The following is an 18,596-nucleotide window of genomic DNA, read 5'->3' on the forward strand; positions in this document are numbered from 1 at the left end:
GGGGTCTCTGCAAAATATGGGACAAAACAGCATCTTTTTCGTCTCTCCTCTGCCGTCCCCACCTGCCACTCCCCCAGAGAAAGTTAAAGGGCATAAAGCTGTCAGCTCCCAAGTGACCTGAGAACCTGGGGTGGGAGGGAAATTTCTAAATGAGGAAGCTGAAATCTCTGAGTTTCCCCAGAAAATTAAACAAACCAGGCTGAACTCAGACAATTAAGTCACTGAAGCTCATATGGATAGAAATACTGAGGGTCTCTGTAGAGTACATCTTGGTCTCCTATAAAAAAACTAAAAATGGGTTCTTCTGCTGTCTTTTGGAAGTGCATAAATTCATCCACCTCCATATGAACGGGGGGTTTAGTTCTTATAGTTAACAGGCAGTATAGACAGTAGAGTTGATGGAAATAAGGCTGTGACTCATCCCAATAAACATGAGCATCTTCTTTTGAGATGAGTTTCACTCGCTGGAACATGGACTCCTTCTCCAGGGAGTCCAGACCGACTCTCACACTTAGACTGGGACAAACCTACACTTCAGACACCCACATTTAAACACAACACTGAGGATTTGCCTGCTTTCATGGGTGCAGACTTTACCTGCCTGGGGCTTAATGAATTGCCTCTTGTCTCTTGCAATGGCTCTGCATTCATCTGCATCGCTACTGACACCCTCAAAATGCTGCTAAAATCAGGAAACGCACAGAGATGTGAAGATTTGTTGGCTTTTATGCAGAATTTGACAGCAACAAACTCAGCTTTGATTCTCAATGAAGACAGGCTGAGGATTATATCAGATTTGCTTGTCCTCCCATAGTCACTTTTTCATCCATCCTTCCCTGCTGTATTTGCACAGGACAGTCCTTAGGGCTGAAGTTGCCTTTTAGGAAGTGCATCTGCAACCTGTAGCACACCAGGGCTCTGCTCTCAGTGGAGAGTTCCAGCTGCTCTCTAGCAAAAAGCTGGAGAGGCAAACGGGAGTTTTGTGTGTCTGCTTTTATGTGTCTCCCACCAGGAGTATAAAAAAGAAGAGAGGAACAAGCAAAGAGACAGATGGTGGAAACAACAGACAGCATAAATAGCATTAATCTAATAACTCCAACAGTATCAAAATTGGGTTTCTAACCTAAACAAGTTCATCAGTAGACAAATGAAACACAGTGGAGCCTCCAGAAGGTGAATCTTTTCACTGTAATACAGATAACTAAAGCTGTATGAATTGCAAGTACTCCAGTAACACCTTTTCTAAAATAGAGCCTCTAATCTTAACCCCCTCCATGACTCCTGGTCTCTTTCCAAATGGAAGGGATAAAAACTGTGTGGTTTTGGAGTGTTCTACAGGACACCTGTGAACCTTAAAAGTCTGAGCTGAAATTAAGAATGGTTTTGAATTCAAGATGTTTCTAACATGTTAACCAACATGACTATTTTATTAGACACAAATGAATCTGTAATCCATGGGTTTTTTCTTTAAGAAAAAATATGGTATTTCCCTACTGTTCATTTAAGAAAAGCTTTTAAAATTTTCATTGTGAAAAACCTCAAAAAGTTGTCACCGATATTCCCCCTCTCTGCCTTTATACTGTTTGTAAATCAGATGCAATAATATCTTCTGAGGAGTTGGAAAGAACATATTTATCTCCCTGGGAAAGTTATAAGGATGACAGCTCAGTGCTTCAGCAGCATCAGAGCTCTTACATTTCCATTCATTAACTTTCCCTTTTTCTATATAAAACCACATAATTGGGACTTCCCTTAGTGGAAACATTTAGTGCATTTTTAATGGGCAACTCAGGATCACAGCACTTTAAGCCTGAATCTAAGAGTTATTGAGAGCTTCCTGAGAGCTGGCAAATGTTGCATGTTCCCAAAGACTCAGCATCTTGCAGGATTACATTCTTGTCATATTTTTTTACTGTTAAAAATGTCAAATCCTCTGTGGTACTTTTGTAATCTATTTACAAAAGTGTCTCATGCAGAGCTTTTCTGAAATCATCTGACTATTCGTTTTTTACAAGTATGTTTTCTGTAAGTCTAAAGTTTTGTAATAATGTCATTTTTAACTCAGCTTCCAGATGAAGTTTCTGGCTAAAATGAATGAGAGAAATAAGCATTAATTCCAATGGCTTCTGGTGAGGTTGAGAGTGAGAACTGAAATCTGAAGCACACAAAGAAAGGTTTTGTTATGGTGGTCTTGATCCACTAGCACCCAAGTAGTTAATAATTTGGTAAGGAATTCAGGATTTGTCAGTTTTTCAGTTTCAAACCTGTGAGATAATTTGTTATTTTAAGGCTGACCTGACCATGCAGCCTTCAGAAGAGAACAATGGATCAGAGTTAGAGCACAACTCAATGGAACTCTTAGCTTTTTGGGGTCATTCTGCCATGGGCTTAATGCACAGCTCAGGGTCTCAAAGTTCAGTACCCATAAAATGAAGAACACATGAGGGATTAAATAAGAAACATGTAAGGGATAAGTATCTCAGAAAAAGTTGCTTATAGAACCATAGAATATCCTAAGTTGCAAGGGACCCACAAAGATCATCGAGTCTAATTCCTTGCCATGACCACGACTGAACTAGAACCTATCCAGAAAAAAACTTCAAACAATAAAACACAATTTATCTTAGAGAGAAGGCCACTCTCTGATTTCCCATGTTTCTTTCCTAATAAACTTTACCTCCCTCAAAGGCTGCAGTGAGTCCCAGAGACGCAACCTCCTTTTTACATGATCCTGCTACGTCCCCAGAGCAAGCTGGGAATTTTTCACATAATAAAATGTGATATCATGAGGATTGAGAAATATTGCTCTGTGTCCTTGACACTGCAGCCCTAAAACTATTACTTAAATTTCTTCTTCCTACAATAAACTAGGTAGAACTGGAACAAATCCCCCAACATTTCCATTACTAAAGACTGCCATTGCATTGTAATTTTTCCTTAACTTGAGAAAGTGGATTCTTTGAAATTCTATTCTTAACCACTGCATGAGCACTGAGAAATCAAAACTGAAAATACGTCCGTTTTCTGTTTCTAAAAATGGTTACACATTTCCAAATTCAAAACTCAGTAACTTTAATCTGACTTTTTATTTTATTTGTGTTTTCTATAGCTCCTGATATTTTATCCATCCCCTACCCCCAGATACCCTCTGCTTTGATAAACCACAACACGAGGCTCTGAGTAACCTGGTTAAGTTGAAGGTGTCCCTGCCCATGACAGGGGGCTGGAATGAGATGATCTTTAAGGTCCCTTCCAACCCAAACCATCCTATGATTCTACACAACAGGTCAACAAGGGTTTTAAACAAAGGACTATCACTATGGACAGATCAAGTTCCTTTTGCCTGAGCTGAGGAAAGCCTCCTAATCAGGGCGTTTTGTACATCTTTAACCATTTAAACACCACAGAAAGGAGTGGAGACAAAGCAAGCCCATTGCTGGGCTTGTGGGAAATACAAACACATGTTTTTCCTTTTAATTCCCCCTCTCACACTGTAAGGAGCAATGACCAAAAGTGGTTGTCTCTATGAAAGTCTGGACCATGTTTGCTTTAAAGTTTTCTGATGGCCCAGAGGTTGACACACTGAGCTTGGTGTTTGGTTTGAACTTTGGTTTGTTCATGGAGTGCTTGAAAGGCGCTGTGGGGAGGGGATTAGAAACATCTGGTCACGTATTCCCCAGGATCTTCAAAGGATCAGGAATCTGAGCAAAGAACAAGTAAAGGACTAGTTAATCCAGAAGCAAAGACACATGTCAGAACCGTGTGTCAGGAGGGAGCTTGCTCTTCTCGGCTTGTGTGACATTTAGTTCGTATTAATTCTGGGATAGTCTCTGATCAGAACCATGGAACAAAAAAATCTGACTGCTCTGAGACAGGATGTGAAGAGTTGTCAGCAGGGTCCTGTGAGGTAGTTTTCTGCAATAATTGGGTCTGGACTTGATGACACTGGCAATTTCTCCAGCCTTCTGCTCCTAATTAATGTTGAGTCCCATGAAAGACATGTGACGAAGACTGGAGATGTTCTATATGAGATATTAATCATTAGTTGATGAGGCTGGATTCTACATTTTGGTGTCACTAAGAGAAACATTTCTCAGTCCTGATGACATTTAAAATGTTCAGAGAAAAAAAAATATTATATGTTGTTGAATAGTTGTTTCTTAGGTCTGTTTACACCAAGAAGCAATGCTATTTTTGAAATCATGTGTTCTTCAAAGACCAGATGTCTTCTGTTGTACTAGTACAGTAAATTTAAATGTGCTTTTAAAGATGGATCTATCTTTAGAAACATAATGGAAAGACCTCTAATAAAGCCAGGTGGGGGTTGGTCTCTTCTCCCAGGCAACAAGTGACAGGACAAGAGGAAATGACATCAACTTGTGCCAGGGGACGTTTAGATTGGATATTAGTAAAAATATTTTCATGGAAAGGGGTTTAAATCATTGGAACAGAGTACCCAGGGCAGTGGTGGAGTCACTACTTCTAGATGGGCTCAAAAAATATGTGGATGTGGCACTTGAGGACACGGTTTGGAGGTGAACATGATGGCTGTGCTGGGTTAATGGTTGGACTTGCTGATCTTAAAAGTCTTTTCCAATCTAAATGATTCTGTGATTATGTGATTCTTCTGGCTTTTCCAGTCACTTTATTTAAACACAGTTCATCATTCTGCATTGGCAAGTAGGAAACGTTCACACAAGAAGGCAACATAAAACATATACAATTGTTTAAGATACATGTGAATGAAGCAATTTTAATAACAACTTATACACCTTAAATCAAACAAAACTCTTTAAGAAAGGAAATTAATGCAAAGATCAGAACACTGAATTTTCCTTTTTTAGGTGTCAGAGCTATTGCTACCTACTGTATTCTAAACTACAGAGTTATTTTCCAGTTATTTTGGGGTTTGTTTGGGTATTTTTGTGCAACTCAGAGATTTTCCTTGGGTTGTGGAGGGAATTTTTTCAGTTGTGCTGATAGCTGAGCTAATCATGAATCTACTGTACGATATTAAAGGCAGGCAGCCCTAAGATTACAGCTCCAGATCTACAGTTTTCACCTGTGACCTCAGTGTGTGGCTTCCCCTGGCTCTTTGTTGATGTGCTGCAATATTTCTCAATAGACCAGGACCAAAGAATATAATATCCATTTGAGGACCAAAGAATATAATATCCATTTGACATTTGAAAAAGAATTGAAGCAGGACAAACTGGAAATATTTGTGTTTGACCAGGAGACCAAATTCAGTGATGCTGTGTTTGCAAAGAGTGCAGGAAATCTTTCTTTTCACGGGAAAAAAAAATAAAGTAATAAAAAAAAAATAATCCTACTGACTTATTTACGTCTCCTGACTAGAACAATCTTAGTGGTGCAGTTCTCTGTTGGTCTCACTCAGACTCCTGACTTGAGCAACCTGGTCTAGTGGAAGGAGTCCTTGTCCATGGCGGGGGGGTGGAACTAGATGAGCTTTAAGGTCCCTTTCAACCCAAACCATTCTATAATTAGCTATGATTTGTATAACTACCACTCATCCCTGGATCTAAGAAGTTTGTTATCCAATACAGTCCTACTTAAGCCCTCCTAGGTCAGCCAAGGTCACAGCATACGAAAAATACCTCCGGAATGAATCCTAAGGAACACTTTGTCCTATTCTGAATCATTTAGTGAACCTGCCTGCATGAAAACTCCCTGTGCTCTCCCCTGCCTGCTGCAGTGAGCCAAGGGGTTAAGAAGCAAAGCAAAATGAATATGTAGCTGTTTCAAGGAGTTATAATGGGAACTCCAAAGATCAATATACCCTAAAACCACTGCTGCCATAACCACGATGAGGGAACACATTGAGATTTGAGCCTAAATTGTGGGACTAATTCGGAATTTATTGAAATGAACAAGGACAAATGAGGTGCTGCTTTCTCTCCTAGATGCACAATCAATTTTAGAAGGGCTGCAGCACCTTTATTGTGGGTTTTAAAGCTGTAAATCACATCAGAGATTAGAGTTTTCACTGTGGCTCTGGCTACTGTTGGACACCTTGACTCCTTGTGTAGATGATAAAAAGGCAGAAACCATTTGCATTTTAACACGGTCTGCAACTATATATATATATATAAAAAACAAACAAACAAAAACTTAAACCCAAAAACAAAACAAGCAAACAAACAAACAAACAAACCAAACAAAAAACCAAAACAAAAACAGTCTGAGGTTTTGGCACCAGGATGTTCTTTGGCAGTTTTCTAGGTATGTGTCCTATCTTTTTTTTAACGTTAATCATGTTCAGAGTTTACTTTTTATTTCTATTTGCCTATTTGTGATCTCACGTAACTGGCTCAGCCATATAACGTGGCTGAAATGTTTGAGAATGCTTTGAACAGAAAGAACATTCTCAAGATATCCAATCTGGCACCAGATCATTCTGATTTTACAGAATGATCAATCTTAAATTAATTTAAGTCGGCAGTATGACCTTTTATTCTCACTTATAAGGTACAAGCTTAAAAAGACATCTACAGATGGAGGTCTTCTACCAATTAATTGATATTATGAGGAGCTTGCTTTAAAATAATTATCCTCCCCCCAGTATAATTTGGGGAATTTTCATCTAAAATGCATGCAAAATTTTATTTAAATAAGAAGGGCTTGAAATTCCTGGATATTTCGGACTAACTCATGACATCAATGATCTGATAGCCAGTTTACTGGCTCCCTTTTCTGCATGCAAATCCAACAATTATCAGAGTAAAGCCCACTGAGTTTTGCTAATACTCTTGATATTGCTGAACCTCCCATAACAGCAAAAGTCAGTAATACTGAGAGGGAAAAAATTTGCTTCTCCTGACTCAAAAAATGTCTTTTTACATCTGCTTTATGTGACTTAAACAAGAGGCAATGACCACAACTTGAGGCTCCACAGATCAGGTTGTACATTAGGAAAAAAAAAAGAGAAAACACTTCACTAGGAGGATAGTGCAGCACTGGAAAAGCTTATCCAGAGGGTAGTGGGATCTCACCAGTGGAGGATTTTAGGATTTGGTGAGGCAAAACAACAGTGGGTCTGACCTACTGCTGGATACGCTACTGTGACATGCAGGAGGTTGGACTGGAGATCTCTGGAGGTCCATTCCAAGTAAAATTTCTACTGGCATAGGATTCATTGGGCTTGGGACTTGTGCAAGTGAATTGGACATAAATGAATGAGACAGAAAACAGGCACAGGGGTTTTAAGAACATACTTAGAAGGACCTCATCATTTTTGATGCAAGAAGAAATATCTTTTGATGAAAAATATTATTTGATTTTCAGCATGAATAATTTACAAGAGTGGTTCCCACATCTCCCAACTTGTTTGGTAGAAGGAGAGGAGTTACCCTTTCCATTTTATTCCCATATTTTGCCTGCTGATCTGAAGGCCCTTTTAGGCACAATTACTTTAGATGGTTGCAGGAAACTATTTAGAAGTGTTCCTCTAAATGTTGTTAAATCTTCTAAAATATCTTAGAACATTACCAGTAAAGGATTCTACAGCAAATACGTGAATGACTAAAATAACTACAGCAAATAGAGTTTTCATCTCTTTACTTTAATGTGTTATTGCTATTAGCATTACTGGACCATTAAAGAAATGCAGTTAGGGATAATTCCTGAATTTTGTTTTCTTCCTGAATGGTCGTCATGGCAGATTAAACAAAAATAAGATTTGAACACAAATAAAGAAGCTGCTTTGGGTAACTTTCCTGGGTCCCTTCCCAAAGAGGGAGGACAACTGTGTCAAGCAGATGAAATATTTTTTGCCAGGATGAAATTTCATTCTAGGATAAAAAAATTGTTGGGAATAGCCTTTGGGAGCCTTTGAAAGCAGCAGATAAGACGCTGTTGCCTCTTACTCTCAGAGAATACAGAGAAAAGGGAGCCAGAATAGGCTTGACAAATGATAGTCACAGTGACAGACTGGGGCAATGACGCTCACAGCACTGAGGCAAGATCTTGTTTTTCAAGCCCTCCAACAGAGCACTTGTAAGGCAAAAATTAAAGGGAATACATTAAATTAGAGTGAATATGCCTGATCCTCTTTCTGTCTCCTGCTAAGGAGTAGGAGAAGCTGCAAACCCAGAGAAGGAAGTTAAAAATGATCCAAAAGTGCAAGGACTGGGGACAAAACGTGCTGGGCTCAAAAATGTCATGTTACAACCCCAGACACCATCATATGGGCAGCACGTATCTGCTCTGTATCTGTTTTTTGATAGAGAAATTCAATTTCCACACTTGTCAATCCTGTGTTGTGCACCAGCTTCTAAAGCACATACACATGAATGCTGTGTAATCGGTTTTTTCGAAGATGTTACATGTAAACCTGTCAGAAGGAGTTTTGGTATCCCTGATTTTTAAGCACAGTTTGCATTTTTTTAGTGCAATAAATAAATACAACAGAACTGACTGGAAAAAAAAAACTGTAATTAGGAGAAAAGCTTAAACAAGACTCGGTAAAAAGTATGAATATACAAGATACCTGGAAATGTCAGTCATGTGTATACAGTAGGTACATTATTCCATGAATACAAGATAACAACAGCTTGACTCTCAATTGCTACCACAAACACTGCACTTTTGATATGAGATGTCCTTCTTAGTTGATATGTCTGAGTGCACAAGATACTCTCAAAGGGGATGGGAGTTTCCTTCAATTACCTAAACCTGTTGAAAGAAAACAGAAAAAAAGTGTGCTATAAAATCTATTCTCATCTTTTACTTGCAGTAAAAGAAGTATCAGATTTTAGAGTTATAATTCCAATGAAAGTGTGACATGACTCGTTAGGAAAGAGGGTTCGACCACTTCGGAGTAGAGGCAAAAACGGACTTAAATAGGGTCCGGAGGGAAAATACTGGAAAAGGGGGAGGAGTTAGGGAGGAGCATGCAAATACAAACCAATAGAGGGAGAATAAGGGCAGAGATATTCAAACAAGGGATTACTAATAAATTAGATACTGCAATGCAGCATTTTTGAACCAATCACAAACAAAGGCGTGAATTGAGGTACCAAACACCGAAGGACGTGGTAAACTGACAATCAAAGAGACATTATACGGCAATAATATTCTGAACATTCAACATTAACATTACTGATAAATATAAAGTGCTTTAACAATTCAACTCCTTAAACAAAGGTAGAAAAGGTGCATTCTTCTGGTGTTCCAAGAATTTCCTCGCAGATTTCTATATTTGCCTTCCATTGCTCATAGACACAATCCTCCACAGCACACTTCCCCTGGTCTCCCACAAAAGTGTAATCAGAATTAAGCAACTTAAGTCAAATGGGAATTAATGAGAATGCTTTCTGTTCTCGATAAATCCATATGGATGTCTGAAATCCCACCATGACATATAATCTCACTTAGCAACTGAAAAAATATCAAAATTTGTAACAAAGAATTGTTGCTCTGAACCCTTTTCATCAGGCCAAAATGCCAGACTTCCTGATAAACGTGCTCCCAAACTGTGACAGAGACAGGTTGTTTTAGGAACATGCCATTCCTTCCCAGCCAAGATCTACACAGATAAACTGGCAGGAATAATGTTATCGAGATCTACAGGGATAACCTGACAGGAATAACATTATTGATCTACATGTAACATGCAGTAAAGATGCCGATCACGTTCCATGGATGTGATATAGTCAGGTTTGGCTCATGGTGACATCAAGCGTAATCATGGAAGCCCTTTATGTTCTTCCAGACTTTAAGAACTAGAGAATGTTCCAATTTAATGACCTGCCAGTTCATTCTCTCCGTGGAAAACGGATGATATGCCAGGATACATGGAGAAATCCCTTGTGCAGTTTGCAAAACGCAGTTAAGTTTTCCTCATTTTGTGTTCTTCCAGGAAAGCTGATACTAGATATGTATGAAAGGTGTGTAGCACCAGCCTGGTGTCCCTGACAATGTGTTTACCTTGAAGGTAATAGCAGGTGTTTATTTCTAGCAGTTTGTGGCAGGGTAATGAAAGGCTGGGGAGCACAAAATTCAATTATGGGAAGTGTGTTATGTATGTATGTTTTCATGATTTGTATTGATCCACGAGTATGATAGATTGGTTATAAATTGGGTAATATACTGGCTTGTAAATGAAATATATTGGACTGCAGGAGCATATCAGGTGGTGTATTGAATTCTCATGGCCACTCTGACGTTTTATTTGTGGGTGTGAGAACCTCTGTTATTGTGTGTGTGTGGTATAATTGCTTCACAGGGGGATACCTGGGTCATTTATGGAAATAAATTGGAAATAAATTGGCACCACAATATGTCAGGTCACTGGGTGCCCTTGTCATCCCTGGAGGTGAAAGTGTGAGTGTGTCTCTTGGAGAGTGAAGAGTCTCCTCCCAAGCCTGTGATCACACTAGAGCAGCCATGAAAACATCACAAGGAAGAGTCTGCTGCTGTATAGGTTGACATATTTCAAGAGAGTTTTCTTCAGGACTAAATGTGGATCATGTTCTTCTTGGACAGCAGCAAAGCCACCATCATGAAAACAAGCAAACAAACAAAAGAAACTCCTCAAAAAATCAACCAAAAAACCCTAAAAAACTTTCTTATGTAGTCACTGAGTGCACTCAGTGAACATCCCTCTGAAGACAAAATGCAAAGGAACAAATTCTAACAAGGAACAAGCAGGAAGTGGAGAATTTCAAAGGGACAAATGTGGAAAAATTTCCTTTTACAAAGGAATCAAATAAAGGGAATAAGACAACAATTTTTCTCTTTGCACAGATGGTTTTGGTGGCAAAAACGCAGAAGCAAATGATAAAAAGTTTGTTTCTTCTACAGTGGGAAGTGGAAAGAAGATTTATTTCACCTTATTATTTATTCTACTTCTTATAGTTGCAAAAGTATTTCAATAATCGTTATAGAGCTCAATTATACCCACAGCCAATTGATATGAGTGATTTCAGGACTTTTTAATATGGTGTTTAAAATCTCCAGTGAAAAATTTTCTTAATGCATGGTATAAAATATATAGCAATCTATTTTAATGTAACCAAGCCCTGATTTTATTTTGCAGCTAAAATGCAGAAAGTACAAAGACTGGGTTTGCATTAGTCTATAGAGATGTTTACCTCGTTCCAGTTCTGTCAGTATTTCCACTTCTAATTTGGCAAAGGGGGCTTGCACTGATCCTGTTTACTTCTTTATTTCAGGGATTAATTATTTCTTCTGTTCTTGGTTTATTCCTGTTCTTGGCTGTGTGAAATTCTGTGTTTTGTGCTGTCCTGGAGGTTACATCTGTTCATCAAAATGCCTCCTTTGAGCTTTAGCTCCTGAGGATCAGGTGTTCAGTTCAGTGGTAATTATGAATTAATTCATTATGGATGTACTTGAGCTGGAGATTTACTGCCTCTGAAACACTCCATGGGACTCAAATCTTGCCACCAGTATTTACCTGCCTGATATTTCCTTTGGCATGTCATCTTTTAGACAAATTTCTGTGTAAGAACATGTGCAAACAACACTTGTGCAAGGAGATGTTTCTTGTACAAACCAGATGCATTTGTGAGTTTTCAAATATGTGGCAAGGAACACTTTAAGATGTTGTGATGGAGTATAATTTTTCCTCTGTGAAAGAAATATTGAATCTAGCAGTGAATCTTCCAAAAATGAGGGACAAGTCTCAAAAAAAATTAGAAGGTGATAGCAAGGTTGGTTGTAAAGATATTTTGGTAAAATAGTGAGTCCACATTGAACTAAAAAGTGCTTTGTATGGGTGCCAGTTTCCATAAGAAGTCCAAGACATGATTAGCTGTGGGGACATGACTATCCCCCTTCTGCAATTGTTGGAGTCCATCTACCTAGGTCCTTTGTATCCCACAGCCTGAGGTGCTGTGTGTTCTTTGTATTAGTTGTGTAGTATTTTCGTTCTATCTGTGTTGTATTTCCTCTGCTGTTAAGATCTGCACCAGACCCTGTGGTTACCAATTCTCCAAAGAGGAAGAAACTCTGACTTTGGTGGTAATTCCTGCCTCCTCTCTTCAGTACAGCCTCTCCTTTGAAGTCTCATCCACATGTGTGATGAACCTGCAGCTCACAACCCCTGAGAAAGACAACCTGCCAGCGCAGGATTCTGGTGGCAGCACCACGAGCTGCTGCCAGACCCTGAGGTTGTGCTTGTCTCTCCTGAGACGTCTGTACAAAGGAAAGGAATACTCAGAATTAAATAGCAACCCCTAGCAGGCTTGAGTATGTTTAGCAGCCTAATGATTTCTGCAATTAGATTTCTTCAGACTAATAATATTTTCCCAGACAAGAAGGAGGATAATGGGGAGCCTGATGCTTTGCAGCAAATTAAAAGCCAAGTAGTCTTTAAGGTGGGAATATTAATCTACATAAACATGGTGAAATGAAATGTTCTCAATACTATCATTTTCACAGACTAATTAAGGTTGGAAAAGGTCTCCAAGATCATCGAGTCCAACCTTTGACTGATCACCACCTTGTCAATCAGACCAGAGCACTGAGTGCCACATCCAGTTGTTTCCTGAACACCTTCAGGGATGGTGACTCCACCACCTCCCTGCCCAACCCCTTGCAATGCCTGAACTCCCTTTCCATGGAGAAATTCTTCCTGATGTCCAACCTGAGTTTCCCCTCACACAGCTTGAGGCCATGTCCTCTTTTCCTGTCACTAGTTTTCTGGGAGAAGAGGCCAACACTCACCTGGCTACACCATCCTTTCAGGCAGATGTAAAAAACAATGAGATCTCCTCTGAGGCTCCTTTTCTCCAGGCTAAACACCCCCAGCTCCCTGTCAGTCCCACATGACTTAGTCTCTAGACCCCTCACCAGCTCCATTGCCCTTCCGTGGAATGTCCTTCTCATTCTGTATGAGACAACTACACATTTCAGATGAGTAATAAGATATTCCAAAAGATTTTCCTGCCAGGCCACTGGGACCAGATATAAAAATATTAGGAAAAGCCACCAGACAAGAGGATGCAGGTAGCATTCCTGAGCTAAATATTCTTTCGTCAATGAATGTGAACCAATCATCCATGTTGAATTTTTGACCAGTGTGTTTTTCTGAACCAGGAACAAATGTCACCATCTCTTCCCCTTAGAGCTGCCTTGCCTCTCTGACCTGCCTGCTCTGCATCTGGTCAAGGTGCACCATAACATGAGATCTTCCAGCTGACAGCTCTGCATTCATGTTTTCCATACTTCACTAAAGCACTGCTTGATGGTTTTTCCACTATGAAAGTAGGTGTCCCAGAATCGAATGACTTTACTAGCATCAGGAAGTTTCAGAGAAACTCAGAGCAATGCTGCTTTGCAAGAGGAATGAAACCTTCTCAATTTTTGCTCACCTGATTCTCACAGGGTCAGTGATGCACTTTGCCTCCCTTTCCTCAGTACTTCTCCAGGGTAACAAGCAATAGGACAATAGCAAAAGGCCTCAAGTTGTCCTAGGGAATATTTAGATTTAACATAGGAAAGATTTCTTTGCTGAACAGATGACTGAGCATTGGAACAGGCTTCCCAGAGAAGTGGTGGACTCACATCCCTGGAAGTGTTCAAAAATTGTGTAGATATGGCACTTGGGGACGTGGTTTAGTGGTGGACCTGGTAGTGCTCAGTTAATGGTTGAACTTGATGATCTTAGAGGTCTTTCCTAGCCTTAATGATTCCATGGTTCCATGATTCTATGTTCCTACCCTTCTGATTCTGTCTCTGCTCATGGTGAGATGTGGTGCTGGGAGTTAATATCAGTTTACATTTCATGTCGCTTCATGTAACACATATTCTTACCAATTACTGTGGACTCTAATTGAGCTGAACTAACACAGTGATGTGTTAACTGGGTTTGCTCTCTGTGACTGGGGGATTTACAAAAGATAACCCATTTAGGGCTCAAGGTGCCTGTGCTAATTGTTTTCCTGAACAATGCATCTTCCCATCACCTTTTCCATTATCCACCTGGATTAACTCTATTGTCTTTGAAAGTAATTGACACTCCTCTTCATTGTTCTATCATCTCATAATAATGTCAGTGTAAACATAGCCAGAGGTAATTAAATCAGCAAAGGGGATAAATTCTGCAAGTTGCGCAAACAAAAAGGAAAAATCCAGGGAGATTTACTCAATAGTACTGCGAGCTTAATCAGCTCATAAGATGCATTAATTGGGATATCATCCAGCTTTCTTTGTAATTTATTTTCCTCAAGTTTTCAGGTGTGGACAATGGTTGCCCATAAGTACCAAACTATGATAAACCAAGGCAGTTGTTTATACCTAAACCTTGGCTTAAGGTAGGCAATGGTTCATAAACGTTAATATTGTGACAATTAATCCCCTCAACCACACTCTCAGATAAAGAAGCCAAACTATTTCTGTTCAAATGAATTCCATTTTTTTCTGTATCATGGGCTGTAAAAGTGTTATTCGAAGGAAAGAGTAGAAAAACCTTTCAAGATTTTCTTTGCTAAGCTTTGCCTAAAATGGGTTTAGGGACAGTAATTAAGGCTTAAGCTACTTTGTCCATTATCTGCTTATCAAATTGCTTGGAAATCACACAGAAAGGGTATATTGTTTCGTCACTCGGCCTCCTTTTTCAGGTATAAGTTCTCTTTAGACTCTGAATTATGAGTGTGGGAATTTTGTGTTGTTTTGCACAGTGTTGAGTATAAAAATACTCAGATTGCAGATCAGACTCTGGCCTGTTTTATAACACAAATAATTGATCAATAAGAACATTGATTTAAAATAGCAGCTAAAAATATCTTCACACCATTCAGTTGAGAGCAATTATAAGTTGACAGGAATATTCCCAGGTTTTACTTGCTATAATCCCTCAATCAAGTGCAAAGGCCTTGTTATCCAAGAGAGTTACTAAATTTTTTGTCACAATTTTTGGGAGATAGAGTCACTCAGAACTTCTGATACAGAGAATTCTACCCTTAAATGGTTGAAATTGAAATGAAAGTTCCCCAAAAGATCCTCAGGTTTTACATTTTTTGTTCTAAATATCTTTTCCAACACCAGAAAATAAGTCAGAAAGTCAGCTAAATATCTGGGACAAAAAATGAGGGAACACAGTTCCTACTCAATAGCAAAGATTCATGAGGGAATTAGGTTTAATAAGATCCTTCCAAATATTTTCCTGAATTAAAATATATTAAATTAAGCAACTAAATATATTTAATTCAATAGAATTAAAACGTAATTGTTATATAGATATATTTTGAGTTCTGAGTTTCAAGTTTCATCTACATGAGGCCATGGAGTAAATTTGTGTGTCACAGAGGAAGGAGTTATTTGTTTTTAATTGGTAGAAAAGTAAAACATTAAGCAACAATAGGCTATTAGACCATAAACTAATTATGAGAACTCAGCAACAAAACAGAACAAATATTTTTTATCTCGTCAGCTTCGCATTAAATCTTATCTAATCTTATTGATTCTCTTTTTGAAAGTGAAAAAATTCCTAAAGGATAAATGTTTTTATTAAAAGCAGCACACATTTGTCTGCCAGGTCGTCTTTTAAAAACAGACTCTGGGGAGACAAAACTATAGTTAAGGAACTGAAACAAGTGAGAACTACTTTGACTCCTACAGAGACAGCAGAGAGTGCCAGGTCTTTAAACCCATCCAGGTCTCCTAAAATGTCCCAATCCAATAATATTTTGTTGATCCAGCTGACCCAGCAGGGTGCAGAGGAAGAGCTGCACTGCTCCCAAATGCTCCTTTCTTTTCTGTAGTGATTAATGTGTATGATCACATACGACCTGAGATCAAAATTAACCTTTAAGAATGTTTGTTATTTGTTCTTCTGTCTTTGCTGGCACAAGGATGTCGTCGTTATGGGAAAACTGATTTATCTAAACCAGGAAAAATAAAAATGCATTTGCGGAATTAATTTGGCTCTAAGCAGGACTTTTCTCGTGCTTCATTCTCATTATGTGTAATTTCAGATGATTACAATAGTTACAAGATATTCTGCATGATACTTTGCTTGTTCTTTAGTTTAGCTGAAAATAAACCCACTGATTTTTGCAATTTTCTTTGAAACAATTAAATATTTTTTTTTTAAGGAAAAATATCTTGCAAGGAACATGCGTAGTACAATGCCTTCTGAATTCATCATAGCCCATGACACTTCAAATCAACAGTTTCCTGTGCATTTCTTTGGTTGATGACAGTTTAAGCACCTTCCAAATCTGATCTCACGTTCCTTTAACTGTTCTATCAATGGTTTGTGCAGACAGGTTGCAGACAATATCAGAAACTAATCCAGAATAAAACAACTCACCAAAGCTATACTTACAGTATATGAGATTATATTCCTATAGCAAGAGGGCTACAAAGGAGCTGGAAAGAGGCTTTTCACAAGGATGTGGAAGGATAGGGAAAAGGAGTATGGCCCTAAGCTGAAGGAGGGCACATTTAGATTGGATATTGGGAAGAAATTCTTCCCTGTGAGGGTGGTGAGGCCCTGGTACAGGTTGCCCAGAGAAGCTGTGGCTGCCCCATCCCTGGAAGTGTTCAAGGCCAGATTGGATGGGGCTCTGAGCAACCTGGGATAGTGGAAGGTGTCCCTGCCCATGGCAGGGGGTTGCAACGAGATGATCTTTCAGGTCCCTTCTCACCCAAACCATTCTATGATTCTAAGATTCTTTAATTACTTTTCAGCTTAAATATTGCCTTAACCCAGCCCCCAAATGGTTGCCACTGAGTCATTCCAGCACAATTCCTCCAGTTGTTGGAAGAACCAGCTGAAAACTTGTGGGAAGGGCAGAGAGACTGAATTTGCTTGAGTGAGCTACAGCAGCAGCACCACTGAATGTGCAAGCATGGAAGTAGTTTCATTTTGCTATGAATGTGATCTTCTTTATACGGAAAATATATGCAAATGGACCAGATGTACTGAGAGGAGAAAACATAGAAGTCCTGATTTAGCGAAGTACTTAAGCACGCTCTTAAAGTTAATCATGTGCTTAAGTCTATTCACTGAAGCACTTGACACATGTGTGTGCTTTTGCTGAGTTAATGTAATAAAGCAGAGACCATAATGACAGTCCTAGGATAAACAGACAGGCTGAGTTGGTAAAAGCAAAGCATATGTGAGCTCCTGCTTCCTATATCCCATCCTAAAATAGGTCTTTGAACGCAGCGATGCTTCTCATGCTGCAGGCACTTCTCCCTTTCCCTTGTGTAGGGAGGGAGCTCAAGGATTAGTTTAGACTAGACAGCAAATACTCCCATGGCCCAGATTCACTGGCATGACTTGTGCATCATGGACTGAAAGCTGTTTTGTTTCAAATATCCACCTGTCCTCCTGGCCAGGGGGCCAAATTTTCTGGGAGAAACATGCCAAAAGAGTGATGTCTGATAACAAACCACGATCTCACTCCCCTAAGAAGATGCCTGACCCTATGGAGTATTCCTCCCACTACAGGGACCTATTAAAAAGTAAAGAATACCTTTTCTCTGCTTACTGCCTGCTACCAAACCCCAAACACAAAGAACCAGAGAATCATTAAGATTGGAAGAGACTTCTAAAATCATTGAGTCCAGTCATTCACCCAGCACCATTATTTTGAACAGGTTGCTCCAAGCCCCTCCAAAATGACCTCGAACACTTGCAGGGACGGGGCACCACAACTTCTCTGGGAAACTTGTTCCAGTGCCTCCACACCCTCACAGTAGAGATTTTCTTCACAAATGGTATTGTACTCAGTCATTGTGCAGAGCAATTGATAAACCCCTTAAATCCTCACAGTTATTTTACTACAGTGAGTAAAGCCATCAATTGCTTTCATAAAAAAGAGAATATATCTACTTCATTAATTCAAAGAAAAGCCAATTGAAGGTTTCAGTGTATTCATTAGAAGGCCTCTGGATAAAGATGGGCCAAGAGCCCATGAAAGCGGGTTAATATTTCCATTTTAGAGAGGACGGACAACTTTTGGGACAACAAGCAGTGAGGGACAGCTTTTGGACAACAGTTCATGGACTGAAATGGAACATGTGAGTTTTACTATTCCCATCTAACATGTTCCATTCCTCAGAAGCACATTGTGGTATCATGTGTAGAGGCTATATATTCATGATTGAAGGCATTCAGCTGACAAAATAGTATGTAAGTTAATTTCAACTCTAAGTGAAGATGATAAAAATAGATTTTGTGTTTATAAATAATACCTAAATCACCATAAAGTTGTGCCTGGAAAAATCTCTGTTGTAACTGGTATAAATTTGCCGTGTGGAGCGAATGTGCGTGGTTTTGAAATGCCACTTGTTCTGAAGTTATGCAATACCACCAAAATATTTCATGTAAATACAATTGTGTTCAGTTTTACCTGGACTTGATAAGCTGCGGGACAACCTAAAATTGGATACCTTTTATTCACTCCCTGATCAGTCTGTTTATACTCCTTTTTCACAAGGAAAGAAAGGGACCTTCAGTTTACAAAACACCAAAAAAAGTTTATTCTTGCAACTTCCATTCTCTATAAATTTTACACTCTCGTGCCCCTATTGATTGAGGGAGAGTTAGTACTGACTTAATGACTGGTCAGAAAAAGACCTTTTTTAACACAGCTGCTTTA

This window comes from Neopelma chrysocephalum, unplaced genomic scaffold, assembly GCF_003984885.1.
Source record: "Neopelma chrysocephalum unplaced genomic scaffold, ASM398488v2 Primary Assembly neopelma1_129, whole genome shotgun sequence".
NCBI classification, from domain to species: Eukaryota; Metazoa; Chordata; class Aves; order Passeriformes; family Pipridae; genus Neopelma; species Neopelma chrysocephalum.